Source organism: Scyliorhinus torazame, chromosome 3, assembly GCF_047496885.1.
Source record: "Scyliorhinus torazame isolate Kashiwa2021f chromosome 3, sScyTor2.1, whole genome shotgun sequence".
Taxonomy (NCBI): Eukaryota; Metazoa; Chordata; class Chondrichthyes; order Carcharhiniformes; family Scyliorhinidae; genus Scyliorhinus; species Scyliorhinus torazame.
In genome coordinates this window covers 263655622-263671429 of record NC_092709.1, presented here as the reverse complement: position 1 = coordinate 263671429, position 15808 = coordinate 263655622, and positions in this window count along the sequence as shown.

Sequence of the window (15808 nt, the reverse complement as noted above, 5' to 3'; positions counted from 1 at the left end):
GCTACATGGGCATCATTGTAGTGGTTCTCCGCCTCATTGCGTGGCCTCCGTATAGGCGTCATCAGCCACGATCGCAATGGGTAGCCCCTGTCGCCCAGCAACCAGCCCCTCAGCCGGGGATGGCGTCCCTCGTACATGCCGGGGATGGATGACCGCGACAACACGAATGAGTCGTGTACACTGCCTGGGTGACGGGCGCAGACGTGCAGGATCATCATGCGGTGGTCGCAGACCACCTGTACGTTCATTGAATAGGCCCCTTCCTATTAGTGAACACGGCCCTGTTCTCTGCAGGTGGCCGTACGGCGACGTGCATCCCATCGATCGCGCCCTGGACCATGGGGAACCCGGCAACGGCAGAGAAGCCCACGGCCCGGGCATCTTGGCTGGCCCGGTCCACGGGGAAGCGGATGTAACGGTGCGCCATGGCATAAAGGGCATCTGTCACTGCCCGGATGCACCGATGCACCGATGTCTGCGATATGCCGGACAGGTCCCCACTCGGTGCCTGGAATGAACCCGTTGCATAAAGGTTCAGGGCCACCGTAACCTTGACGGACACGGGGAGAGGGTGTCCCCCGCCAGTGCCACGCGGTGACAGGTGTGCCAGCAGGTGGCAGATGTGTGCCACGGTTTCCCGGCTCATCCGGAGTCTCCTCCTGCATTCCCGGTCCGTGAGGTCCTGGTATGACTGCCGGGGCCGGTACACATGGGGCGCCCTCGGGTGCCTCCGTTGCCGTGGGGCCGCGACGTCCTCCTCCCCCTCCTCGTCCTGTCGGTCAGGTGTCCCTCCAGCCTGGGCGGCTGCCGCCTGCCCCTCTGCGGCAGCCTGCGCCGCCTCTCTGGCACGCTCCTCCTCCTCCTCATCCAGGGCAACATAGACATGAGCGGCTGCCATCACGGCGGCCAACATCGCTGGATGGTCTGAAAACATGACGGCCTGGTGGGGGGGAGGGGAACGACGACATGTCATCATTGCCCATATCCCCTCCTCACCCCAGCCAGGTGGCATGGACCGCATGGGTCCAATTGTTGGAGGCTGGCACCTGGCCAGGTGGACCAACTCATTTGCCCTCCCATCACCCACCCCGGCACGGACCCCCTCCCCAACCTCCACCCCAGCACGGACCCCCTCCCCAACCTCCACCCCGGCACGGACCCCCTCCCCAACCTCCACCCCGGCACGGACCCCCTCCCCAACCTCCACCCCGGCACGGACCCCCTCCCCAACCTCCACCCCGGCATGGACCCCCTCCCCAACCACCACCCCAGCACGGACCCCCCCCCAACCCCCAACCTCCACCCCGGCACGGACCCCCCCCCCAACCTCCACCCCGGCACGGACCCCCCCCCAACCCCCAACCTCCACCCCGGCACGGACCCCCTCCCCAACCTCCACCCCGGCACGGACCCCCTCCCCAACCCCCAACCTCCACCCCGGCACGGACCCCCCCCCCAACCTCCACCCCGGCACGGACCCCCCCCCCCAACCTCCACCCCGGCACGGACCCCCCCCAACCCCCAACCTCCACCCCGCACGGACCCCCTCCCGGCACTCCCCCGGAGCCCAGCCTACTCTAACCACCCCCCCCCCCCCCCCCCCCCCGCCGCACACACACACACACAAGCCGAGACACACCTCTCCTCACGCAATCAGTCTGCGGCCACGCCATTTCCTGCCCAGAGCCAACCCCCCAGGCCGTCACTCACCTCCTCGCTGGTCGGCGTGAGCCTGGAGCACCGGGTCACGCCGATGAAAAGGAGGTTTGATTGACGTCGACGTGAACGGTCATCACGTCGACGGGACTTCGGCCCATCCGGAAGGGAGAATATCGGCAGGCCGAAAATCGGCTGCCTTGCGCAGACCCGTGACATTCTCCGCGGCAGCGGCGCCATTAACGCCCCGCCGACTTTTCTCCCTTCGGAGACTTCGGCGGAGGCGGGGGCGGGATTCACGGCGGCCAACGGCCATTCTCCGACCCGGCGGGGGGTCGGAGAATGACGCCCCAGTAATGGATTCTGGTCCATTCCATTGGCAAAGGCGTGCCAGTATAAATTTGCCTTCACTTTTAAAGTGCAGCAGTACACGTGGACGTGCCTTCCACAAGGCTTCCACAACTCCCCCTCCATTTTCCACCGACAGCTGGCAAATGGACTAGCAAAATTTTCTCGCCCCGAATGTCTGGTACAGTATGTCGATGATCTACTACTGCAGACAGACACAAAGGAAGAGCACATTGAGCTTCTGTCCGAACTCCTGGAATTATTACATTCCATTGGCTGTAAAGTTAACCCCAAAAAGGCCCAGATATTGGAAGAAAAAGTGGTATATTTGGGTACAATTATCACACACGGCAAATGCGAGATCGAGCATAAAAGAATTGACTCGATCGCTAAATTGCCCCTTCCCCAGAACGTTTCAGCTCTCCGGTCGTTTTTAGGACTGGTTGACTACTGCCGAAACCACATTGACGGTTTCGCCAGCAAGGCAGCGCCCCTCTCAGACCTCCTAAAGAAGGGAGCCCCCTGGGAGTGGCTTCCGCAGCATACGGATGCTGTGGAATCATTAAAACAGGCGCTCATAGCCGCCCCCGCACTACAAGTTCCCGACCCGCTTTCCCCTTACGCCACAGAGGTAGCGACCACAGACCGCACCCTTTCAGCCGTGCTCCTACAGGAACGGCACGACCAGTTAAGACCCGTAGCTTATGCCTCCCGACTTTTAGATGCTGTGGAGCAGGGATTTTCAGCCTGTGAGAGGCACCTGCTCGCAGTTTTCTGGGCAGTCCAGTACTTTTCATACATTACCGGACTGAACCCCATCACCATTTTGACCGAGTACACCCCCACCCAACTTTTACTGGACAGACGACTTAAGGACGGTACCGTCAGCCAAATACGCGCAGCTAGGTGGACCCTTCTCTTGCAAGGACGGGACATCACAGTAAAACGGACAAAGACTCACACATACTTAGCGGACAATTTGCAGTACCCCGGAACCCCCCATGAATGTGAAATCATCTCTCCACATCATAACACAGGCCCCTTTATAGCAACCCCCCCGCCCCCCCCAGAAAAATAGGAGATTCATCTCAGAGCCCCCCTCACCCGGACACGTGTGAACCCATTAGGATTTATGTGGATGGATCTTCCACAGTCTTAGATGGGCAACGCATAACAGGTTGCGGAATTTATGTTGAGGACACACAGGGACGCGCCCTCGAGGAGATAGCATTAAAACTCCCCGGGCACTTAGGCGCGCAGGCAGCAGAGCTTGCGGCCATCGCGTACATAGTAGACCACCCAGATTCCTTCCCCAGCCCAGCAGACATATACTCAGACAGCCTCTATGTCTGTAACAGCCTGACAGAATTTCTGCCCCTGTGGGAAACAAGAGGATTTGTTTCTGCGGACGGGAAACCCCTCCCCTCAGCCCCATTACTCCGCTATATTTTACAAAAAGCCCAGAACAGGACTTTTGGCATCAGAAAGATACCTGGCGACTCGTGAGCAAAGGTGACAGAATTAGAGCTAATAAAACTAAGGCTAATAAGAGCAACACTTCACAGCGCCAGGGTCCCAGATTTGATTCCTGCGTCACTGTCTGTGCGGAGTCTGCATGTTCTCCCCGTGGGTTTGTTCCGGGTGCTCCGGTTTCCTCCCACAAGTCCCGAAAGACGTGTTGTTGGGTGAATTGGACGTTCTGAAATCTCCCTCTGTGTACCGAATAGGCGCCAGAATGTGGCAACTAGGGGATTGGACAGTGGCCCAAGCCGGGAATTGAACCTGGGACACTGGCGCTGTGAAGCCACAGTGCTGGCCACTATGCTACCATGCTGCTATAAATGATGTGGAGGAAAATGTAACTGGTTTGATTAATAAGTTTGCGGATGACACAAAGGTTAATGGAATTGCGGATAGCGATGAGAACTGTCAGAGGATACAGCAGGATATAGATTGGGCGACTTGGGCAGTGAGATGGCAGATGGAGTTTAATCCAGACAAATGTGAGGTAATGCATTTTCTAATACAGATGGGAAATACACAGTAAATGGCAGAACTCTTAAGAGTATTGATAGGCAGAGGGATCTGGGTGTACAAGTACACAGGTCACTGGAAGTGGCAACGCAGGTGGAGAAGGTAGACAAGAAGGCGTACCGCATGCTTGCCTTCATTGGCCAAAGCATTGAGTTTAAAAATTGGGAAGTCATGTTGCAGCTTTATAGAACATTAGTTAGGCTGCACTTGGAGTATCGTGTTCAATTCTGGTCGACACACTACCAGAAGGATGTGGAGGCTTCTGAGAGGGTACAGAAAAGATTTACCAGGATGTTGCCTGGTATGGAGGGCATTAGCTATGAGGAGAGGTTGTAGAAACTTGGTTTGTTCTCACTGGAACGGCGGAAGTTGAGGGGTGACCTGATAGAGGTCTACAAAATTATGAGGGGCATAGACAGAGTGGATGTTGAGAAGCTTTTTCCCTGGAGTAAATTACTAGGGGGCATAGGTTTAAGGTGCGAGGGGCAAGGTTTAAAGAAGATGCATGAGGCAAGTTTTTTTACACTGAAGGTGGTGGGAGGTTGGAACTCGCTGCTGGGGAAGGTAGTGGATGCAGATACGATAGTGACCTTTAAGGAGCGCCTTGACAAATACATGAATAGGATGGGAATAGAGGGGTATGGTCCCCGGAAGGGTAGGGGGATTTAGTTCAAACGGGCAGCATGGTCGGTACAGGCTTGGAGGGCTTAAGGGCCTGTTCCTGTGCTGTAATTTTTCTTGTTCTTTGAAGTTGAGAATTAAGGTGGGGCTAAGGACAGATCCTTGGGAGACTTCAGAAGTAACTGTGCAGAAATGGGAAAAAAGGCCATTACAGATATTCTCTGGCTATCTTAGGCATACATAGGAATGGAGCCAATCGAGGGTAGTTTCACTCAGTTGGATGATAGAGGAGCCAAATTGGAAGAGACCGATGTGATCAATGGTGTATAAGGTTGTATGCTGGTCAAGAAAGGTAAGCAGGTATGGTAGTCACATTGAATGTTATTTGTGACTTTGTTAAGTGTTGTTTCATTGCTGTAGCAGAGCAGAAAGCTGATGAGAGGGAATCAAACACTATAGTAAAGATGGGCATGGATTTAAGATCAATAATGCATTCATGAGGCTGGATTCTCCGCAGCCCCGTGGCAAAATTGCGTTTGCCGCGGGGGCGGAGAACCCATTTTCATGTTAAAATCGGGCCCAGCGCCAGTCTGGCGATTCTCCGGGACCCAAGAATCGGCGCGGCTGGTTGGCCTTTGCCAGAGGACCACCCAGCGATCCTCCGCTTCCAACCGGCCGAGTTCCCGACGGCGTGGTTCGAACCATCTATGGCCATTCAGGAAGCTCGCGTGGCGGCTGCGGACTCAGTCCAATGCCACCCTGGTGGGGGGGGCGGGTGTATTGGGCACTGGGCAGGGGGGGTGCGTTATGGGCAGCCGTAGGACAGATCGGGCAGGTCGGATCTTCGTGCGTGCGGCCGATTGGGGGGTCTACATTCTGCAGCTGCCTCTGTGGTCTGAATCTGCCATGGCGCTTGGCGTGGCCGCTGGAGGCATGCGCATGCGCAGACTCAAAACCAGAAGTGCGGGAACCCTCATCCGCAGCTAAAGCTGCGCGAATCACTCTGGGTCCCTGCTAGCTCCCTGAAGATGAGTGAATTAGCTGATCTTTTTTATCGGAAACTCGGGAGTGAAACTCCAGCGTTTTTACGCCGGCGTGGGGACATAGTCCCATTTTGGGAGAATCCAGCCCATGGTCTTTGGAATGCAACTGGAGGTTGTTGGATTAGGACAGAGGGGTCAAGGATAGGTTTTTAGAGGAGGGGATAGCGAAAGATGGAATGAAGGGAAGCAGGATAGCAGCCAAGGAGAGGAAACTGTTAATAATGTCAGCTATGGTGAGGCCCAGGAAAGAAAGTAATCTCTTTGGTTAGAGATACGCTTTGATCCTCATGTTTCTTAAATGTGTAAATTCAAATACATGAAAATGTAGAAGCAAATCTTTATTTACCTTATTTCCCCTTGTCCGCTGCCTACCCCTTTCAAAGCGCTCCGAAAGCTAGTGACATCGAAACAAACCTGTTGGACTTTAACCTGGTGTTGTAAGACTTCGTACTGTGCTCACCCCTTCCAAAACCTAGATAAATGTAGCAGAACAATGCCTCAGATGTCTGAATTTCCATGGTCCTGTGATTACTGGATAGGAGGATGAGAAGCCAGGAAAATAGGATGGGAGAGATGTGTCAGGAAGGCACAATAAGGGGTGATTTTGCAACACCACCAGAACTTTCCTGCTAATGAAGCATCCCCCAATCCTCTGATGCACAGCGGTCACCAGCTTCTCTGCAGCAACCTGGATGGCCAATTCAGCCAGAGGCTCATGCCTCAATGACAGGACTTCAGGCAGGAAAGATCCCACTGGCCCAAACTATTCCTTGAAAGGGGACCTATTGGCTTTGGTCCATATAATCTTTTGCTTTTGCACCCTCCCAATCCCCGACCTGTCTCAATAGTGTCCACCTCTCCTGGTGGGGCTGCTGAGACTCCAGACTCAAGGCCCTCTAACTGGGCCACAGCATCTGGTGCCCTCTCAACATCATTAATATAATGGTGAGCGTGGAGATGGCCAATTAAGAGACTGCCACCGAAAGATTGCGTAGCACAAAGTGCAGGTGGTGGGACCCCCATTTGGTCCTGACACTGGGGATCCTTAAACCCACAGGAAAATTTAGTTTACTCCATTGAGCTGGCGATGTGTGCATGTCAGAGGATGGGAGTGCTTCATCAGCAGCAAATATCAGTTCAACCAACCTGTAATATTAGCAATGGCAAAGTCTAGTTTCTCGAAATCCCATGATTTTTCATGATGATTTAATCCTTACTACTCATTGTTAAACATTGCTTTCAGTCTGGAACATTAATGATTTAATCCTTACTACTCAATGTTAAACATTAAGAACATTTTCAGGAGGTTAAGTAAATTTTAGAGCCTAGATTGTGAACATATGCACTGTGTATTTGCAATTCCTTTTGTTTCAGGATGTTCCAGAGGTTGCTGTACCCCACCCTGATAAAACGTTTGGTGCAGCTGCTTAATTACTGATAACCACTCCTTCAAATCAAAGGTTAAAGACAGATTTCCACCTTACTCGGGTGTCTAATACAGTACAGCTTTTGTAACTGATATCACTGCAGCCCATGTGGTAGATGGTATTTCTAATCATACTTATGGTTTTCTGGATTCGGCAAGCACAACATCACCCATAAAAACAACTTCATTGAGCTGAATTCAGTTGAGGTGCTGTAGGGGCCAGATAATCATGCCTAGTGTTAGGAATTTGGGAAATGAACGATGTTAACAGTGAACTTGAGATGAAAACAAAATAACAGACGAATAACAAGTCTAGCAGGCGTCTAGAGGAATAATGAGATTCAAACTGCCCAGTAACAAGATTAGCAGGCATCTAAAGGCATTGGGGTACAAGTTGCCATATCAGAACATTGTTTACCAGAGATCAGTTGGGCTAAACAAATGATAACTTCTAAAGGCAAGGCATTTTGCGAGATGTAGACAGCTGAATCTACAGGGATTATAGGTGCCATCTACCAGCCATGTTGCACTAGAAAGGCAGCGCAGTGCCGCTGGTAGATGCCAGAACATCACGTTCTGAATCCTGCCCCTTGAGTGTGGGATTACTATTTTGCAAATCTGCATATTACAGCTAGTCTCACTCTAATATGCTCTCCCATGGTTTACCCGAGATGTTGGGATCTAACCTTTTCACCTCAGAGATCTCAGGTGAGTGCTATTCAGTGCTGGTCTCCACAAATGCGAACCAGACAGAACAGCACTTGTGCGAGTCTCACAGGGGATTGGAGGCCCACAGGTGGTTGTCCTCTGGGCAGGGTAGCAACCTGGAACAGCTGTGCCATCTTGGCACTGGCACACTGGCGATGCCACCTGAGACCCAGCCTGGCACTGCCCAGGTGTCAGGCTAACAGTGCCAAGGTGCCAAGCTGGCATTTTCCCCACGACAGGGATTGGACCTGGGAGTGGGCCCAATGACACCATTCCAGGTGAGTTGGGGCTTTGGGGGGAGTTCGGGAGTTGAACTCCTTAGTGCAGGAAACGGGACTAAGTGCGACCTTGAAGGGGCGTTCCCCATTGAGGCACCGAATAGAACCAGAGTCCCAGTAGATAGCATGGTGTTTCTTGGTGCTGCAAGTGCCAGGAAACACCCGGCTAAACGTGCGCTTAATGGAACTCTGCTCCCATTTGTTAGAATGTGCCCTTTTTATGTATACTTTATCAAAGAGACTGAACAGGTTAACCACTAGCACTTCATTGGGGAAGCAGGCTAGTTCTCCATTCAGGCATCAGACAGGCCAGTTCCATCTATAATCGGAGCCACGGAGGTCTGTTCCATCTAACATTTAGAACCACGGCAGATTGCAAATATTATCCTTTGAAAGATTTTTTTTTTAGAAAACATTTTATTGAAGCGTTTGTAATTTTCACAGTTTAACAAATTAACATTCTAAACAGCCTAGCGGCCCGACTCACTAACAATATTACAATAACATAACCAACTACCGCCCCTGGCCTAGTTCCTAACTACCCGTATATTAGATTCCCTGTCTATGCCATGCCTCTCATTTTTCTCCTGCCCCACCCTTTTCCTCCCCTCTCTTTCTGCTGATGTTCAGTTTTCCTTCAAAAAGTTGATGAACGGCTGCCACCTCCGAGCAACCCCCTGAGTTGAGCCTCTCAATGCGAACTTAACCTTCTCCAGCCTGAGAAACCCTGCCAAGTCACTGACCCACATCCCTGACTTTGGAGGCTTTGAGTCCCTCCATCCCAGCAAAATCTGTCTCCGGGCCACCAGGGATGCAAAGGCCAAAACATCGGCCTCTCTCCCCTCCTGTGCCCCCCCGATCCTCCGACACCCCAAATATTGCCATCTCTGGACTCAGAGTCACCCTGCCTTCCACAGTCATATGAGCCCTATGAATCACCTTGAACTGGATCAGACTAAGCCTGGCACACAACGAAAATGAATTGACACTCTTCAAGGCCTTTTCCCATTGTCCGACTTCCAACTCCCCTCCCAACACCTCCTCCCACTTCTTCACCCTAATTGGGACCCCTTCCCACTCCATCAATTCCTTATATATTTCCAAGACCCTCCCCTCCCCAACCCCTGTTTTTGACATCACCTTATCCTGTAGTCCCCTTCGGGGGATGCGAGGAAAGCCTGGAACCTGCCTCCGGACAAAGTCCCGTACCTGCAGGTACCTAAACCCGTTCCCACCCGGCAACTCAAACTCTTCCTCTAATGCCTCCAGGCTCGGGAAGCCCTCCTCAATGGAGAGATACCCAAATCTCTCAATCCCTGCCCACTGCCACCTCCTAAAGCTCCCGTCCAGTCCCCCCGGAACAAACCGGAGACTATCACAGATCGGTGACCACACTAACGCCCCCTCCAATCTCATGCGCTGTCTCCATTGTCCCCACACCCTCAGGGCTGCCACCACCACCGGGCTTGTGGAGTACCGAGCCGGCGTGAATGGCAGAGACACCGTCAGCAAAGCCCCCAAACACGTACCCTTGCAAGATGCCACCTCCACTCGCTCGCACGCTGACCCCTCCCCCACTACCCACTTCCTAACCATCGATATGTTGGCAGTCCATTAATAGTTAATAAAATTTGGAGGGCAGCACGGTGGCGCAGAGGTAGCACTGCAGTCTCACGACGCCGAGGTCCCAGGTTCGATCCCAGCTCTGGGTCACTGTCCGTGTGGAGTTTGTACATTCTTCCCGTGTTTGCGTGGGTTTCACCTCCACAACCCAAAAGATGTGCAGGGTAGGTGGATTGGCCACACTAAATTGCCCCTTTATTGGAAAAATGAATTGGGTACTCTAAATTTTTTTTTTTTAAAGTCGGAAGGGCCAAGCCCCACTCCCCGCGCCCCCGTTCCAAAAGTACCTTCTTCACCTTCGGGGTCTTACCAGCCCATACAAAACCCGAGATCGCTGCATTCATCTTCCTGAAAAAAGCCTTAGGGATAAAAATTGGAAGACATTGAAAAACAAACAGCAACTCCGGAAGACTGTCATCTTCACAGCCTGTACCCTCCCCGCCCATGACAGCGGGAACATGTCCCACCTACGGAAGTCTCCTTTCAGTTGCTCGACCACCCTGCCCAGATTTAACTTATGGGGCTGACCCCAGTCCCTAGCCACCTGATCCCCAGATACCTAAAACTCTTCCCCACCACTTTAAACGGTCTCCTCTCCTGCCCCCGCGCCTGGATCACGAACACCTCGCTCTTATCCCATATTTAACTTGTAGCCTGAGAACCGACCAAATTCTTCCAATATCTCCATAATTCCAGGCATCCCCCCATTGGGTCTGTTATGTAAAGGAGCAAATCGTCCGCTTAGAGCGAAACCGTATGCTCCACTCCCCCACTCACTATCTTCCGCCAGATATTCGATGACCTAAGGGCCATTGCCAAGGGCTCTATGGCCAGGGCAAACAGTAGTGGGGAGAGCTGACATCCCTGTCTTGTCCCTCTACACAAACTAAAGTATTCTGACCGGACCCGGTTGGTCCTTCCATTCACCACCGGTGCCTTGTATAGCAATCCACAAACCTTCCTAGGACATCCCACAAGTACTTCCACTCCACCCGATCAAAGGCCATTTCTGCATCCATGGCTACTACCACCTCTCCCTTACGCCCCTCCACTGGCACCATTATAACGTTTAGGAGCCATCTAATGTTGGACATCAACTGCCGTCCCTTCGCAAATCCTGTCTGGTCCTCCCCTATTACCCCCGGGACACAGTCCTTTATACGTGTGGCCAAGACCTTTGCCAGCAACTTCGCATCTACATTCAAAAGAGAGATCGGCCTATATGATCCACAATTCTCTGGATCCTTCTCCCGCTTCAAAGTTTAAAGTTTTACAAAACAAAGCTCATAGCTCAGTTCCCCACATTCAAAGCTCAAGATCTTCATTCTCCCATCAGCTTATTGTCTTTCATAAAGTCCACCACGTCCTCCGGCGAGCTAAAGTACAATTCCCGACCCTCATAGGTCATCCATAGATGGGCCGGGTAAAGCAGTCCAAAATTCATTCCTTTTGGATACAGGGCCGACTTGACCTTGTTGAAACTCCCCCTCCTCTTTGCGAATCCTGCTCCCAAGTCCTGGTACACCTGGATCTCAGCACCTTCCTACATACACTGCCTCGTCTGCCTGGCCCAACTCATTCCTTGTCTCGGAAATGATGCAGTCGTACCACCATCGCCCTCGGGGGCTCACGCCCCTGGGACCTACGCATAAGTGCCCTGTTGGCTCGGTCCACCTCCAATGGCTTGGCGAACGAACCTTCCCCCATCAGCTTCTCCAGCATCTTCCCCACATAGACACCAGTATCCGATCCTTCTTTCCCCTCTGGCAGACCCACGATCCGAATGTTCTGCCTCCGAGAATGGTTCTCCACCTTCTCCAACAATCGCTTCTGCTGGTCCTGCAGCATCCCGATCTCCGCTGCCATCAAGATTGTCTGCTCCTCATGCTCCCCCGCCTGCTCCTCCAACTTCTGGATTGCCTGGCCCTGGGTTGTCAGTCTCGCCTCCACGCGGTCAAGCACCGCCCTAATCGAGTCCACCGCCCGGGCCAGGTCCTCTGCACACTCCTTACGTTGTTGGGAGAACTTCTCATTCAAGAAGCTCACCAACTCGTCCGTCAACCACTGAGCTGGCGGGGCCAAACCCTGCTGATCCGCCATTGCTACACTCAGAATCTGGTCCTCACTCGCCACCAACTTCTGATTCCTCCTTTTCCGATTTTTCCTGGGACGCAGCTCCATAAACTAGGGGGTCCCCTCCTTCTGTTCCTGCTTCTACACCCTTACTTCACAAAATTCCTACAACAATCTGGCGTAAAAGCCACAAAAAGACCACCATGAGCGGGAGCTGCCAAATGTGCGACCGTTCACTCCATGGCCACCACCGGAAGTCCCTATCATCTAAAAGATGCAGTTTTGTGCTTTTCGCTGAACCAAGAAGAGACATTTTTCCAGGTTTGTTCACCTAAGCAGTATTATGTGGTAACTATTGTTGAGTAATGCTGCTTCGGATAACACAGGCTGCTACTTGATGCAGTCTTAACTAAAGGAAGCTCCAGATTCTGAAATGAGTTCAACGTGTTCATTGAACTATTAACACAGTTCTCAAATGAGTTCGACTCTCTGCTAATCTAACTGTAGTAACTCAGTCTAACTGTACCAGCTTGCTCTAAGCCACGTGCTGGGGTGTGATGCTGTAATGCCCGCGGCGATTCTCCGCCGACAACTGGCCGAGTTCCCGCCGGCGTGGTACACTCATGGTTCCACCCGGCGGGAGCTCGGAATGGCGGCTGCGGACTCAATCCGCAGCCGCCCTGGAGGGTGGTGGGGGGATCCGTCACCGGAGGTGGGGTGCCTCCAGGACGGCCTGGCTTGTGATCGGGGGCTACCGATCGCTGGCCGCGCGTGATCTGAGGGGGCCTATATTGTCGGGGACGGCCCGCGGAGTGGGTCTGCCATGTTGAATGGCCACGCATGCGCGGACATGCGGCCGGAAGTGCAGGGCCCCTTATCGGCAGTCGGAGCTGTGAGGACTACACCGGGGCCCTGCAAGCCCCCTTCAAAACAGAGAATCACTCTGGACTTTCTCCAGGAAAGTCCAGAGTGATTAGCACCTGTTTTCTCACGGACTTGGGGACATAGCCCCATTATCAGAGAATTCCGCCCAATATCTTTGCTGCCAATTTTCATAGCAACAAGTCAATGTTACCGCAGATTTGGAACAATAAAAAGCTCCCAATGGTTTAGTGAATTGATATGGTGAGTAGCACTGAGCCAAACTCAGGGCGGGATTCTCCCATTCGGCGGCAGAGTGTCCACGCCGTCGGAAACGCCGTCGCCAACACCCTCGAGACCAGGCAACATCCTGGTGAACCTTCTTTGCACTCTCTCCAAAGCTTCCAAGTCTTTCTGATAATGTGGTGACCAGAACTGCACGCAAACCTCCATGCGGCCTAACCAAGGCTTTATACAGCTGCAACATGATTTCCCAACTCCTGTAGTCAATGCCCCTGATGATGAAGGCAAGCATGCCCTATGCCTTCTTAATCACCTTGGCCACCTGTGTTGCCACTTTTAGGAAACTGTGGACCTGCACGCCCAGATCCCTCCGTACATTAATGTTCCGAAGGGTTCTGCCATTTACAGTATAATTCATACCTAGATTTGATCCTCCAAAATACTGCAAGTCCTATCCCTCCTATAACCATGTCTCTGTAATTACAATTACATCATAATGCTCCATAATGTGTTACTCTGGAATGGTAACCTAGAAAAATTGGGTTGTCACCCCACAGCTTGCGGACCTCCATTCTGGGGAGGGCAGTTGTTGGTTTTGTGCTAGTGTGGTGACCAAGTTGAGGTGGTTGTTAATTTGCATTGCCAGATCTGTTAGATTCAATGATAATCTATGATTAATCTAAGACAAATGTTCGGCACAACATCGTGGGCCGAAGGGCCTGTTCTGTGCTGTATTTTTCTATGTTCTATGTTAGTTAAAGCAGCATTTCATTGGACTTAGACAGCACAGTGGTACAAATGCTTTGTACTGTCTTACAAAACAATCTTAGAATTTACAGTGCAGCAGGAGGCCATTCGGCCCATCGAGTCTGCACCAGTTCTTGGAAAGAGCACCCCACCCAAGGTCAACACCTCCACCCTATCCCCATAACCCAGTAACCCCACCCAACACTAAGGGCAATTTTGGACACCAAGGGCAATTTATCATGGCCAATCCACCTAACCTGCACATCTTTGGACTGTGGGAGGAAACCGGAGCACCCGGAGGAAACCCACGCACACACGGGGAGGATGTGCAGACACCGCACAGACAGTGACCCAAGCCGGAATCAAACCTGGGACCCTGGAGCTGTGAAGCAATTGTGCTATCCACAATGCTACCGTGCCTCCTTCAATGTGATTTGAGTGTTTGTTATGAATGTGTGGGTTTTACTAGTTAGTTTACAATTAGAAGACAGACAATGGCTGATAATCAAGAGATCAGAGAGAACCTTTGATCTTAGATCAACACTGCATTGTTGATTGAAAGTCTTCTTAGGCAATGGTTTAAACTAATTATATATTCACTGTAAGTATTTGTGTTGTTGTAAATTGTATATCTCAGCATTGTTTGTTATGTTTAGATAGTAAACGTTCTTTTGTAGACATATGGAACAGATGGGAGCTGCACAGACAGAAATGTGTTTTGTGCCGTTTGATCTTATTCCTTTTTTTAGGCAGTTGCTCGGGATCAAGAATGACTCGCTTCCACTCCAGTTCGATGGGTTCTAAAAATGGCTGAGATGTCCAATGTGTGATCTGCAGACTCTGCTGCATGCAGGGCAGGCCGTGCTTGGAGGGTCGGGTAGATGGTTTGTTGGGAGGTATATATAAATATCTCAGAAATTTGTGTTTATTACATTGTTACATTTTGTTGATGAATGTAAATGTTTGATAACCTGACTTCAAAGAAAGTAAGTGGATAACATTTGTCGCACCTTGCCCATGAAGGCTTACTTTTGAGGGAAACCTGAAAATGGTGGGAGTGAACAAAACTATTGTATTTGTCTTTCCAAAAGCAAGGATTTTGTTCATGAAAGTCAGTCTAACAGACTAACCAAACACAGCAAAAGCAGTTCTTGAAAAGGGCAATTAACACATTGCAATTTTACTTCATTGTACTTATGTTGATATGCTTAGTATTTTGCAGCAAGGTTTTTGCTTAATGGGCTAGGAGGAGTTCCATGAGCATTCATTTGACCTCCCACTCACTGCTACTTCAATGGAAGAAATGATATCATCAGTTGTTTACATCACCTATGCCAGGAGATTGGGAGAATGCAAATGGAAATTCCAGGTGCATATCTCTCATGAATGAATTATATTTATCGGACTTCTGGTTGCAGCGATGCGGAGCTAAGCCGCACGATTCGGCAGCTCCCGCTATTATGGACTTTCGGGCTCTCTAGAGAAACCCCAACGGGAATTTTTTGAAGATGTTCCGTGTGGGAAGGGAAGAGTGAGGTCCCCCTTCACCGTTTATGGACCGGACCAGAAGCGAAACGGCCCAAAAAGCGGCACTGGAGCAGCGGGAGAAGCGAGGGAAGAAAAACAAAATGGCGGCGGCCGGGGATAAAGTGGAATGCGGGCCGGAGCTGCAAGAGTTCATCAAGCTCTGCTTCGAGGAGCTGCGGAAGGAGATGCTGGCGCCTATGCTGTCGGCGATTGAAGGACAAGGGATGACCCAGAAGGCCCACGAGGTAAAGATCCAGGAGGTGCAGAAAAAAGTCAATGAGAACGAGGGCGAGATCTTGGACCTGGCGGTGAGAGTGGAGGAGCACGAGGCGCTGCACAAGAGGTGGGCGGGAAGATTCGAAGACCTGGAGAACAGGTCGAGGAGAAAGAATCTGCGGATCCTGGGAATCCCTGAAGGGGTGGAGGGGGCCGATGCCGGGGCATATGCGAGCACGATGCTCGAGTCGATGATGGGCGCGGAGGCCCCTTCGAGGCCTTTGGAGCTGGATGGGGCACACCGGGTGCTGGCGAGGAGGCACAAGGCTAACGCGCCGCCAAGGGCGATTGTGGTGAGGTTTCGCCGTTTCACGGACAGAGAGAGGGTCTTGAAATGGGCCAAG